Source organism: Panthera onca, chromosome A3 (assembly GCF_046562875.1).
Source record: "Panthera onca isolate mPanOnc1 chromosome A3, mPanOnc1 haplotype 2, whole genome shotgun sequence".
NCBI classification, from domain to species: Eukaryota; Metazoa; Chordata; class Mammalia; order Carnivora; family Felidae; genus Panthera; species Panthera onca.
The window spans coordinates 12,145,040-12,157,413 of record NC_138341.1 but is presented as its reverse complement, the minus strand read 5'-3'; the positions used below and the strand labels follow the sequence as shown (position 1 = coordinate 12,157,413).

Below are 12,374 nucleotides of genomic sequence, written 5' to 3'. Positions count from 1 at the left end.
CGTGGTTCCCTTTGAAAGAAAGGCTGCATCGAGTCTCCCCCCAGTAGGGGCCTTTGAGCGGTATCCTAGGCTTCAGCGGCCAGGTGTGGCCCCCGAGTCAGGGGAAGAGGCGAGATCGGGAGCGGACAGTAAGACCCAGCGGGACTACAGTGCGGGTGGGGGCGCCAGGGGCACACAGACGCCAGGCCAGGGCTTGCTGCTTCACACACACTGCCTGGTTCCATCCACCTCTCAACAGCCCCCTGAGGAAGACCCTCCTCCCTGCGTTTCCCGGATGCAGAACCGGGGACCGCAAGGGTTGAGGAGCTCACCCAAGTCACCCAGAGCCAAACCACGGGCCCCTTCTATCGTCTCTTTCCGTCTCCCAAGACGGTGTGTTGTAAGAAATAATGGGTCCAGGGAACCAAAGATCCTCAAGATCCCGCATTTTGTCTTAAGGGGCTTTGAATCTTCTGAAGGCTTGGTGCAGGTCTGGGCACGCTGGGGGCCCTGGGGACAAGCCGCTGACCACGGCTCGGATCCCATCGTGGCCTCACCTTTCTGTTCACAGGGCCAGAGAAGCATCCGTTTACCACGTGGACACAGAGGATGGGGTCTTCCCCCACCAGCTTTCTCAAGGGGGTTGAACAGGTCCTCACCTATAAATCACAGGCATGGTGTCGAAGGCAAGACAGCAGGGTCCACGGGGCTGGGAGTCAGAAGATGTGAACTCTGACCCTTGCTCTGCACAGCGTTTCCCACCCAGGGTCTCCCCTCCCATCCCTCCGGCCTGCGGCCTCCACGGAAAACCTTGGGCCTCATCACGACACAGCGACACCGAAGCCCTCTTCCCAGTGGAAGGTGACAGGAAATCTTCCCCAGCCGGAGCCCCCGTCGAGCCTGGAGTTTACCGTCCTCTGCGTGAAGTCGAGGAGAGCCTGATGTTCAGTGTGGGTTCCCTGGGTCTCTTCCTTCGGCATTTCCCTCTCTTCTCTGGGCTTTGTTTCCTCTCTTGTAAATTAAGGCTCAGGCTATTTCTAAGTCCCTTTCCAGTTCACAAACTCTTGTTGCTACTAGCATGAAGCTGGAGAACCTGCTGGAATCAGTTGTTGGTATAAGAGACTCTGGAGAATGTGGCTCAACCGGTAGTGTGAGTGCATTGAGACGCTCCCTAGCCTCCAAAAAGGAAAGAAAGAAAGCAAGAAAGAAAGAAAGAAAGAAAGAAAGAAAGAAAGAAAGAAAGAAAAGTCCTTGGTGAACTTTCCTGGAAGGATCCCTCCCAAAGTCTTCCTGGGCACAAGAATTAGGCTGTCAGGGATCTCCCTGACCCCCCCGCCCCTCCCCAGCTACTTTACTAAACATGGCCTCTTTATAATTTCAAGTTCACATATATACCCAATTAACAGGGAAGAAAATGATTCTTTGCACATAAACTTATTTTGATTTTTTTTTTTTTTTTTAAATCCCATTTTCTTTCCTTTTGTGTTTCAGGAGAAAGTCTTTGCAAGGCACAAGAAAGATTTTTTTTTTTCAGAAGATTTTACTTCAAGGTTAGTTAAACAGCATTTTCCCATAAATAAGCATGAAAGCTGGGTCCCCTGGGCTGATTTCTTTCAGTTTATACACTGACTACAATAACTCCCAATTCTACACATGATGCCAGCTTGGTTCAAATAATAGCAGCTAAAATATATAAAAACCAGTGCTTTAAAAACGCACACACACAGAATTGGGTAAGGTCAGCTCGGCATTTCTTGATTTCACACATCTTTGTTTAAATTATGGGTTTTGCTGTCAAGCTGTGTTATTCTGTTGATCATTTTGGTTTGTGCACCAAAGTGCGAAGTATTAGTTTTAATTTAATCTTTTTCTACTGAAAATGTTACACTTATGACTCTGGCATTTCAGTCACAATGGGGATGAATTGTGAGTTCTAGGAAAGAGATTCTAACAATTTAAGAGACGGAAGCACTTTTAAAGAATACACAGAGGAGGAGACTCGGATTCAGAGAGGGCAACAGCTTGTCTAAGGTCACCAGCCAAAGACCAGAGGACTCTGAATCCTGTCTTCTGGGGGAGTGTGATTTCTCTTGGGGAAGCCTTCTCACATCTTCAATCAGAAAACACCAAAATGCCCCTGACTCTTCTCTCCTGGGGCCATCTGCCCAAGTCCTTACAAAGCTTTCCTCCTTGCGGGTATTTGGGGTCTTTTTCAACTTGTCTTTGGCTCGTATTTCCAAACACTAACAGTCGCCTTACATTGAAGTCACCAGTGTCAGAAGCCAGAGACACTGCCTGTCTTGACCCTGGGTTCACCCAGCGGTGGGACTCTGAAATGGTCCTGCGCACTCAGAAGGGAACAGAGGGCACGGGCCCTTGGTAAGGAGATCTGGGAGGCCAAGCATGTCAAAGCACAAGCCTCCTCCACCACCATTCTCCAGCGGGTCGGTCTCTCTAGCAAGAAACAGAACAAGTCCCAGTGCCGTTGAAACCTCTTGTCAGACATCGTCCCTAACTACCTCTCCTCCCCACACCCTGGGAAAGTGGCCCCTCGGTGAACACAGCATGGCCACGACGCCCTTCTGTGACACGCACAGGGAGGGGAGCGAGGCGGGAAATGTGAGAGAGGCTTCTAGGTGCAGGAAATGGTGATGTGAAGCCGGAGGCCAAGCAAAGACACTGAGTGGAATTCAGTTTGGCTGGAGCCCAGACTGTGACCTGGCATGGCGAGGCGTGAGGAGGCAGAAGCAGACAGGAGGCAGATTATGAAAGGCCCTGCCAACCATGTCAAATCTGGATGATATCCCAGGAGCAATGGGGAGCTATTGAAGGATATTAAGTAACAAGAGACATAATCAGATTTGGGTCTTTGAAAAATTTAGTTAGCTTTAAGTTGCTGAAGTAACGTGTGTGTATATGTGTGTGTGTGTGTTGTAACAAGTGAAATGATATAAAGATAAATTAGAAAAAGCCAGTCTTTTGTCTCCGACTCTCCCTCCGTTCTTCCCCCAACCCTGGATCACTGCTGTTAACAGCCTGGAATAGATCCTTCCGTGGCTTTCTCTTTTACTCCGACGTTTACCACACATGTGCGTGCACACACACGCACGCATGCACACACACACCCCCACCACCAACACGGGGGAGGTTGTTGACTCGCAACTGGAAAAGAATCATGTTTGGCTTGTTCCTCAGGTGAACTTAGTGCCTGACTACACATCAATGGCATCCATTGACGAGACATAAGCCTAAATCTCTGTCTCCGTCTGTCTCTGTCTCTCTCCATGCATCTCAATGTTCTTAGACATAGATGTGCTCACCTATATGATTTCCCGTAAGTGGGGGTCACATCAAACATGCTGGGTCGCTATTATCTTTCATGCCTTCATCTTTCTTTACATTATTATTTCCTTCCATTTCATTTCTCAGCAATGTGCCTTTTAGGATTCTTCTCCTAGCAGTTACCTGAGAAATGAGCTAGGGACAGGCCGACGTGGAGGCTTAGAGGCAGGAGGCTGCTCTTGATTGCCAGAAAGGGATGGGGCAGCCTGAGGTGGTTGTGGAGTGGAGTCATTAAGGACGCCTTTGTTGACTTCGCCAGTGGCAACTGGTTCTGAAGGTCGCAGTTTAGAAGAGACACCCCGAAATCTGGGGGGAGAGGATGAATCGGGAAAGAGAGGTGAGTTTCTCGGTCGAATAGAGCTGAGTTTTCTGGTCCGCGGCTGGTGGCCCTGGGAAGGTCTCAGAAACCGGGTCTCACTTTCCTGTCTCCAAACCCAGGTCGGTCACTTCTGCTGCAGAGAGTCTCTGTGAGGAGTGAATGAAAGGCTTGGAGGGGACGACGTACCGCCCAGCGTAGAGAGGACAGTGGACACGGGGCTAATGGTTACCAACACACAAGCACTACTTCCCAGGCCAACGTAGCTGGTTCCTCACGGACTGGACCCCTTTCCTTACACTCTTATCAGGTCTGCCCATAGGGGAGCCCTCTGCATCACCCTAGAGCCTTATGCTCTATAGGTCCGTGCACGGCAGGGCTGGCCTCAAGGGGACCGCAGGTGACCACGCAGGAACCTGGAAATCTCCCAAAGTTATTCTCCCCATCCAGTTGCTGAGGCCGGAGATTCCCTTTCCTCGGGACACAGGCAACCTCGAGGTCCACAGCCCGGATCAGATTTGAGGCACGAAACCCTGAAAGAGAAGGCGCCCTTGCCGCCGTTCCTTGGCCTGCGTGCAAATGCGAGAGCCTGCGTCTGCCCCTCATGGGGGGTGGGGTGGTGGCACGGGTGCCTTAAAAGCCTGAAGGGACAAACCCGAGTTCAGCACAGGCAAGGGACAGAATGGGGCCAGGAAGCAAGCTGAGCCGGGGGTGGACAACGTGGCCTTGGGAAGTCTGGGTCCTCTTTGGCTGACATCCTATTCCTAGTCCCTGCCCCAGGACAGGTACTTAACAGATGCTTACTGAGTGAAGGCAGCAACAGAAGAGAGTTGACCAAACCCTGTAGAGTTGCATTCACCAGGAATCGCTAAGGAAATAATGGCGAGAGATCAGGCAGTGTGACACCCACTGGGGGAAATGTGTTTAGCTGGAGGGCCATGGACCATCAGAAGAACACAGAGAAGATTCCTAGCAGAGTAGAGAAGCCTGGGAGGGGTGTGGTAGGGGAGAAGAACGGGGTGCATGCAGGTCAGGGTCACGTGGCCCCTGGCTCTGACGCTTCAGACTCAACAGTTGGGTAACTTGTCATCCACCAGGGGCTGGATGCTGAGGGAGAGATTCAGAGGAGGAACATCCTTCCCCGGCCAAAGGCAGGAAACACACGCGCGCCCGCACACGCAGCCCCGGTCTCCCTAGACAAGCAGAAGCAGGGGCGGGGCAGAGGTAGATGGGGACAGAGAGAAAGTGAGGTTAGAGAGATCTTAAGGAGGGAAGAAGGACAAGGGAAAGAGAGGGGAGGGTGATGACGAAGGGCAGAAAGGGCTCAGGACCTCAGGGAGCTCTGGCCAACCCTGTGGGCTGGGCCTCTAGTTCAGCGTGGTTACCAGCATGCGGCCCCGGACAGGGAGGGGGCCCCTGTGCTGTCTATGACTTGCCCTGAGAACTGAACCTCTTCCCATCCCCCTGTCCCCGTCTTCCTTGTTTCCTCCATGTGCACAATGAGACCACCCGCCTAAGACGTCTCCCGGGCCACCTTCAGCTCTGTGATTGTGTATTTGTGGCCACGACTGCTTCCGACGTAAGGGCTGCACGAGTCAGGGCAGCGACAAGGCCTCCCCGAGCAGGCCTGTCATCAGGCAGCCTTTCTGAGAGACGTAGGGGAGAGAGGGCGCTGAGGCCGGGAATGTTGAGGCGGCCAGGAGGGCATCCTAGGGAGGGCCTCCCGGGGGCCTGGAGCCCCCCAGTGCCGCGGCTGTGCCGGGAGGCCAGGAGCCCCTCGCCAGGCCCCGCCGGCAGGCCAGGGCAGCAGCCGGCCAGGGACAGTTTTCCCCGGGCTGGAGACAGCCTGGCTCCGGGCCCACCTCCCGGTGCCCTCGGCCTGACATCTTCTGGGCAGAGCCGCGGTGCCCAGGGAGCCGTGTGGACGGTGTTAGTAAACACGCTTTCTTGCGCCCAGCCTGGCAGGGCCTGTGGGCAGCGGGAGGGCGAGTTGCTGGCAGCTCCCACGGCGGGGCAGGCGGACGGGCGGGCAGACAGGCGGGCGGGCCGCCCCGCACAGCCAAGCCAAGGCCCAGAATGGAGCAGCTGCTCCCGTCGCCATGGCGACGGGGCCTGAACAATGAGCAGCCAGAAATGCGGCCTGGCCGCCTCGCACCGCGGGCCCCCACCCTCCGGCCGGCCCTTACACCTCCACGCGCGCGCGCGCACGCACATGCACGCGCCCTTGCACGCGCACACCGCCCGGGCCTCCCTGCCGGAGAAGCCGGAGAAGCGGAGGCCCGGGCACCAGTGACTGACCGCAGGGTGAGGCCCGGGGAGAAGGCAGGAGAGGGTGAGGAGGAAGGGCGAAGGGGATCGCAGCTTCACCGCTGCAAAGCGACGCAAAAATCTCACCATTTGATCCCGGCTACAAATCCGTGTTTAAAAAGGAGCCCAGCTTTTCAGAGGGTCACGTGGTGCCTTGGATTCTTACATAACAGGAGAACTGAAGGGGGTTTCTAATTAGCAAAAGGCATCTGGGAACAAATCACCTTCTACTCAGGGAGGGGGAGCTGAGAGAGCCCCACGGAGCCTGCAGTCCCAGGAAATCCGAACGCCTGCTTACAGGGCCCCGAAGCCCACCGCGATCCTCCTTGGAGGTCACGTGAAGGGAAGCCTGAAAGGTTGAGCCACAGTCTGGAAATGGAGTCTGAAAAAGGCCTGGTCTGGGCCCTCAGGAAAGCAGAGGGCAGGCTCTGGTTGCAGTGCTCCAGGCAAGCCCGAGCACTTCCTTTGTGAGCACTGACAAAGAGAGATGCACAAGTCAACTGCTGTCTTCCAGGAGGCCCCCAGGACCCTGGAGGTGGTGGCGGGGTCCGCAGTCAGCACCCGTCATCTCCATCTTTTGAGCAGAGTTAAGTGTTCACGATTTGCGCAGACACTTTCCCCCTTCACCAGCCAGCGGTCAGTCACTCTTTAAAGTTCCCATCCCTGTTTTTCCAGTGAAAACCCAGGTCTGGGAGCATCAGGAGCCTTCCAGGACCACCGTCCAAGGACAGGCAATCCTGTCCGAATTTCCATCAAGTCCATAGTGTCCCGGGAGGCCGCTCGGTTTCCGGTGGCTTTGCCTGATTCCTTCCTGCTTCAGAGCAGGTGGGTATCTGCTAGACCCATGTAATAGAAAAGACAGAACCACCCATTACCTGGCCTGATTTGTGTGAGAGCTAGAAGGGACATTTTAGGGACTATGGTGTCCGCCTCCCCACTCCCCAGCTCAGAAGGGATCTACTTTGGGGCGCCTGGGTGGCTCAGTCGGTTGAGCGTCCGACTTCAGCTCAGGTCACGATCTTAAGGTTCGTGAGTTCGAGCCCGGCGTCAGGCTCTGGGCTGATGACTCAGAGCCTGGAGCCTGCTTCCGATTCTGTGCTTCCCCCTCTCTCTGCCCCTCCCCCATTCATGCTCTGTCTCTCTCTGTCTCAAAAATAAACATTAAAAAAAATTAAAAAAAAAAAAAAAAAAAGAAGGGATCTACTTTAAAGATCTCAGCAGGTGAATGCTAGAGCTGGAAGGAAAACCACCCAGAGTCCGACATCCAGGCAATGCAGCGGTGGGGGGGGGCGGGGGGGGGGGAGGGATGGAGAGAGAGTGGAGAGAGAAGAGGAGAGAAGCAGTATTTGGCAAAGGGGAAGGGCACTTGGGAGGAAAAGGGAAAACTGGGTGGACAGAGGTGTCTCCCACTAATAAATCTCCTCAATGGAGTTGGGTGCTACAGCAGGTTCCAGAAACTGCATCAGAACACCGCTGAGAAATCTGACCCCGCCCTCAGCTTCACAGCATCTAGAGCTATGGGTACCACCAAAGGTAAAAGATAGGAAATAGTCAAAGGACGAATGAGCACAGTTACAGAGCCCGACCCCCTCCCCAGCTGCCCCTCTGCTGGGCAGGGCATCTCGACGGAAAGTTCTGGGAGCCCTAGGAAGCCATCTGCGCTGGCTCAGAAGTGGCAGAGAGGGAATTAAAACCGCAAAAGGAAGGATCAGAGAGAAACTGTCTCCCCCTCAAGAGCCACTTTAGTAGATGAAAAAAGCCAGGCGATTTTTAATCATCACAAATTGTTTGAGCTTCTGGTTCCAACCTCTGAAGCCAGGGCAGCTTCCCCTGGTTGCTGGCTGGTCTCCGGTGGTCCGAGCTCTGTAGCCCACCTACATCTTCCTCCCCACTTCCTTGAACCCTGGGCCTGTCCTCCCAGGTCCCCAGGCAGAGGCCAGGCAAGCTGACCCCGCTTATCTAAGGAAATCTGACAAGACTCCGGCCCTCAGGGGTATGGCCACTGGCAAAACATATGGTGCATCGTAAATAAGACTTCCTTTTAGGAAATGAGCCGCTGTAATTAAATCCCCATTCATTTTTTGTAACGTACACACAGAGACAAATAGATCTTTATCCTTTGTAGGCACAGAAGAGAAATGGCTTGTGCTGGACAGAGATTCTCTGGTGTCAAATCTTTATCAAAGGCTTCCTAGATCCAGGTGGAGTGAGAACTTCGAGTTCCTAAGCCCAGCCGCTGGCCCAGTTGAGCGAGTGGCTCCCTTGGCTACCTCCAGGACAAGCGGAGGAACGTTTTGGAATGGAAGAATGCGTTGGCTTAGAATCTGCAGGGAGGAAGTGACCTCGTCTGCCCATCCCACGGTCGTACCACAGAGCGAGCTCGGGAATAAAGATTAAATTCGACCTGTTTCAATGGGATTTAGTTTGATTTGGTTCAACCCAAATGAACACTGGCAGTGAGGTGTGCAGGGAGCGAGGCAGCGGGGAAAGATGCAAGGAGAAACCAAGGCAGCCCCCTGAGGGCCCCTGAGGCAGGGTGCTGGCTGGCGCATAAGCTCAGTGTGGGGGGAGGGGCCTCGGCTTGTTGCCACTGGGTCTGGGATGGCTTGGGGGTGACAGGGAAGGGTAGGATTTCCTTAAGAGAGACCTGAGTAAGCACACCCAGGGAGAAGCAAAGGTAGATGCAGAAAACAACCGCCGTGCTGAGGTGTGTCCCATCTAGAGTCACAAGTCTCGCGGGAGATGGGGCTGCAGAGAAGAAACTAGACATCTCTCCTGGCTTTTGGCCCCGACAGGGACAGGACGTAATAATACGTGATTTCCTCACGAGTGACACTTTCCTTCTCAAAGCCATCAAACAGCTGTAGGCAAAAACAAAACAAAATCAAACAACTGTTTCTCCAACAGTCTCTGAAGGGAAGGTGAAAGGCGCTGAGTTCTTTGGTGTGCGCGTCTCCGAGGTGAAGGCGATCCAGGGTCAGCCTGGAGCCCCTTGTCAACCCTCGAAATTGCACATTCCATGGGGCCCTTCCCTGTAGTTAGAGCTTTGAAATCAGTGGAAAACCACAAAGCTTCTTTGAGATGCAAATGTTGCGCGCGGGGCTGGGCGAACAATTCTGATCGCTATCTCTCCAGGCCCGGCTTTCTGTAGGGCTTCTGCCTGGTTGACCCCAACGAGGCTAAATCACAGGTACCGAGGCTTAACACAAGGTAGAAAGTGCTAAGGGCCATTTGGCAATGGCCAGGGAAAAGACAGCTCCCTCTGGCATGATCAGGACAAGCTTTAAGTCCCGGGAGCAGGGTGCAGGACCCCTGGCTGGCCCATGTTCAAATCCTGATTCCAAAGTATAATAGCTGTGTCACTCTGAGCTAAGTGCCTAACCTCTCTGTGCTCCAATGTGCTCCTCTGTAACATAGGGATAATAACAGTACAATGCCCTCCTCCCAGGGTTGTTGAGAAGATTGCCTAAACTAATATCTGTAAAGCATGGACGACAGTGTGGGGCATGGAATAAGGACTTTGAGAGTCGTTGCTATTGATGAATGGTTTAAGTAGTTGTACAGAGACTGGAAAGGTAGGGATATAAGGAAACATTCTAGATGAGGAAATGTATATGTCAATTCTTGGGACCCTGAGAGCTTTCAAAAATCAGAATAAAGTTTCCTTGCAGTCTTTGTGGTCCAAAGATGAAATGGACCACCTCGGGAAGGGACATCCACGTTTCAGCTGACAAGGAATTCACAGAAGAATGCCAAGCATCAGACTGGAGGTTGAACTAGATGCCCTTTGAGGTGCCTTCCAGCCCTGACATTCCTCGCCCTTCATGCTGTTCTGCACAGAGGGGAGCACTGTCCCAGTGCTCCCTGGGCCGTGATAAGGGAAGCAAGAGCACAGTGGCTGGTGCTCCCTGATACATCCTGCCAGAAGGATCCTCCCAGCATGCCCCATAAGCCTCCCTGGATAACACCAAACATACCACTGGGAAGGTCTGGGCCTTATTGTGTATCCTCACTCTGTAGTAAGGCAAGGGGAAAACAATAGTTATGGCGTTTTAGTCATTTTTTCGTTGTCTCTTCTCCATCATCTTTTGATGCACCTTCATTTAAAGATTCAGAAACTGGGGGTGCCTGAGTGGCTCAGTCGGTTAAGCGTCCGACTTCAGCTCAGGTCGTGATCTCATGGTTCGTGAGTTCCAGCCCCGCGTCAGGCTCTGGGCTGACAGCTGAGAGCCTGCAGCCTGCTTCGGATGTTGTGTCTCCCTCTCTCTCTCTCAAAAGTAAATAAACATTAAGAAAAAAATAAAAACTAAAAAAAAAAAAAAACTTTAAAAAAGATAAAATGGGGTTCCTCGGTCGCACTACCCACGCCAGGGACGACTGTATTGTTCAGAGGAGACAAAGACGATTTCCATCATGGCAGAAGGTTCTTGCGGGCACTGCTGCTCCAGGCCCCTTTTTAAAGATTCGGAAACTGAAACCTGCACCTTACCCACCGTCACTGACAGCCACTCCCTGGCTAAGCTCAGAATCCTAGGATCCCTTCCCCCGTGAGCTCAGTGGCCTCTGTGCCCTGTTCCACATTTTGCAAAGGGCTTTCAAATAGACGATCCTGTTCTGCCTCAGAGCACACATCAGTGGGCCCATTTTACAAAGGAGTAAACCAAGGCACGGACAACTTAAGTGACCTGGTTTGTGGGATCAAGGGCCCTTCGGCTGTACCCGTCCGTTCGGCCACCCAGCTGGTTCCCCTTCTCCCATTTACATCTGACCACAGCCACACTGTCACTGCTGCCTGCTTTGGCCAAGCACCTCAGTTCCAGCATCTGTCCCTCTACCTCCAGGGGTGGTTCCCTCCCTAAGAATCCATTGTTCGCTCGGGGAGCACCGTTTCACCCTTTTCCCCATTTCCCCCTGCTTTGCATGGAACCAAACAGCAGTTTTCACACTTTACCTTTGCTCAGCAGCTGCAACTCCCTACAGCACTTTCCCATCTACTGTTGGTTCTAGGAGGAAGCCCATGACACTGACAACATCCTCCCTTCCCACGGATGCAGGGACAGGGCACAGGGACATGAGGGCCTGGCTCCAGGTCGCCCTGCTGATCGGGGACAGAATAAGGAGAGAACCCAGGGGATTCTGGTCCTGCTGTCTACCTCTCAGTCTTACTACGTCCATTTCTCGCCATGGACGGCATGCCCCTCTTTCTCAATGTGTATCAAGAATCGCTTCAAAGAAGGGGAAGATCATTTGAAGTTTCAGAAATGTCCAATTGGCCAATTATCACAGGAGAAAAAAACGCCGACCTGGAGTCAGTCGTGGACATGGCCGTCCCAGCTTTGCTACCGACCGTGTGACCATAGACGGGCATCTTGTCTCCAAGCCTCACTTCCCACCTGTGGGACAGCGCAGCGGCGACACTCAGAGGCCCCTTCCAGCTTCCAGTGTTCCCATCTCCAGATCTGACCAGCAGAAAATGGGCCATTTTCCTTTACTTTGGAGACACACAGAACGGAGCAGAGATGCACACGGAAAGAGCATTTGGGGAAGGTCACCCTTGACCTAACCTTCTAGGTTCGGCGAAACCGTCTCAACTGGAATGCCAGGTAAATGATTAAAACGTGAGGGGGCATTGTTCTGGCTTTTTTCATGATCCGGTCATTTAATCCCAACACCGCTGTGTGAAATGTATTCCTGTTTGCATGGGGGAGGCCCATAGGTTTTTAATTCTTCTGTGGGAAACAAAGGCCCTCATTCACTAAACAGTAACTCAAGACGGTCGTTTCTGCTCTTACCAGTCAAAAAATGTTGTCTGGCCACGAGATCTCATCATCGAACTCAAGAGGCCAAAGAAAGCTCTTTTTACACTGGGTCCCTTTCACACGTGGTAAAGCCCGTCCTTGCATTTTCCTCTATGAATACGGTCTCGGGTTTATTTTATAGAGAAATACATCAAGCCAGAGGCTTTAATGACAAGATCATGAGCAGAGGAGGCCTCTATTTGTTGCAAATGGATTTGTGTTACAGAAAACAAAGTGACTTTGCCACTTGTTTTTGGAAGAGAGACTTGGCAGTTCCCTTCAATAGCTAGCCGAGAAGTGACTTCACACACACACAGGACAAATTTCTATCCAATTTACGGAAGTTCCCAGACAACCCTCCCTTCATTCCCAGAGGAGTGTGCAGATGACATCTAATTTATGGCCCACCAATTGTGGTACAAATTTATTCATGGAAGACAAATATGTCATCTCCAAATGGCTCCCGAAATACATAAGGTGGAGTTGCATTGCCAGCAAGGGCCATCGCGTCAGGGGTTTGTGGTCCAGCCCTCTGTCTTCTTGCCTCCGTTCATTCAAAGGCACCTACTTGGTTAGGGTTGATTAGCTTGCAAGGCACTGTGGGAGGCCGCGGAGGGTGGGGTGGGACCAGC

The 12,374-nt window shown here is 52.8% G+C and overlaps 2 long non-coding RNA genes across 3 annotated transcripts; one reads left to right on the top strand and one right to left on the bottom strand.

The window, feature by feature from the left end:
- Positions 1–1,535: 1,535 nt before the first annotated feature.
- Positions 1,536–5,672, bottom strand: LOC132689305 (uncharacterized). 2 transcript variants are annotated; one of them, XR_009614962.3, is made up of 3 exons: positions 4,442–5,672; positions 3,937–4,170; positions 1,536–3,786 (listed from the first exon to the last, which is right to left on the bottom strand). It is a non-coding gene; the product is annotated as an uncharacterized LOC132689305 (long non-coding RNA). The 2 variants fall into 2 exon arrangements; XR_009614960.3 differs by having other exon boundaries at positions 1,536–4,170; positions 4,442–4,505; positions 5,500–5,672.
- Positions 5,673–5,813: 141 nt separating this feature from the next.
- Positions 5,814–8,357, top strand: LOC144615969 (uncharacterized). Its single transcript, XR_013554812.2, has 3 exons — positions 5,814–5,941; positions 6,620–6,769; positions 8,070–8,357. It is a non-coding gene; the product is annotated as an uncharacterized LOC144615969 (long non-coding RNA).
- Positions 8,358–12,374: the final 4,017 nt, after the last annotated feature.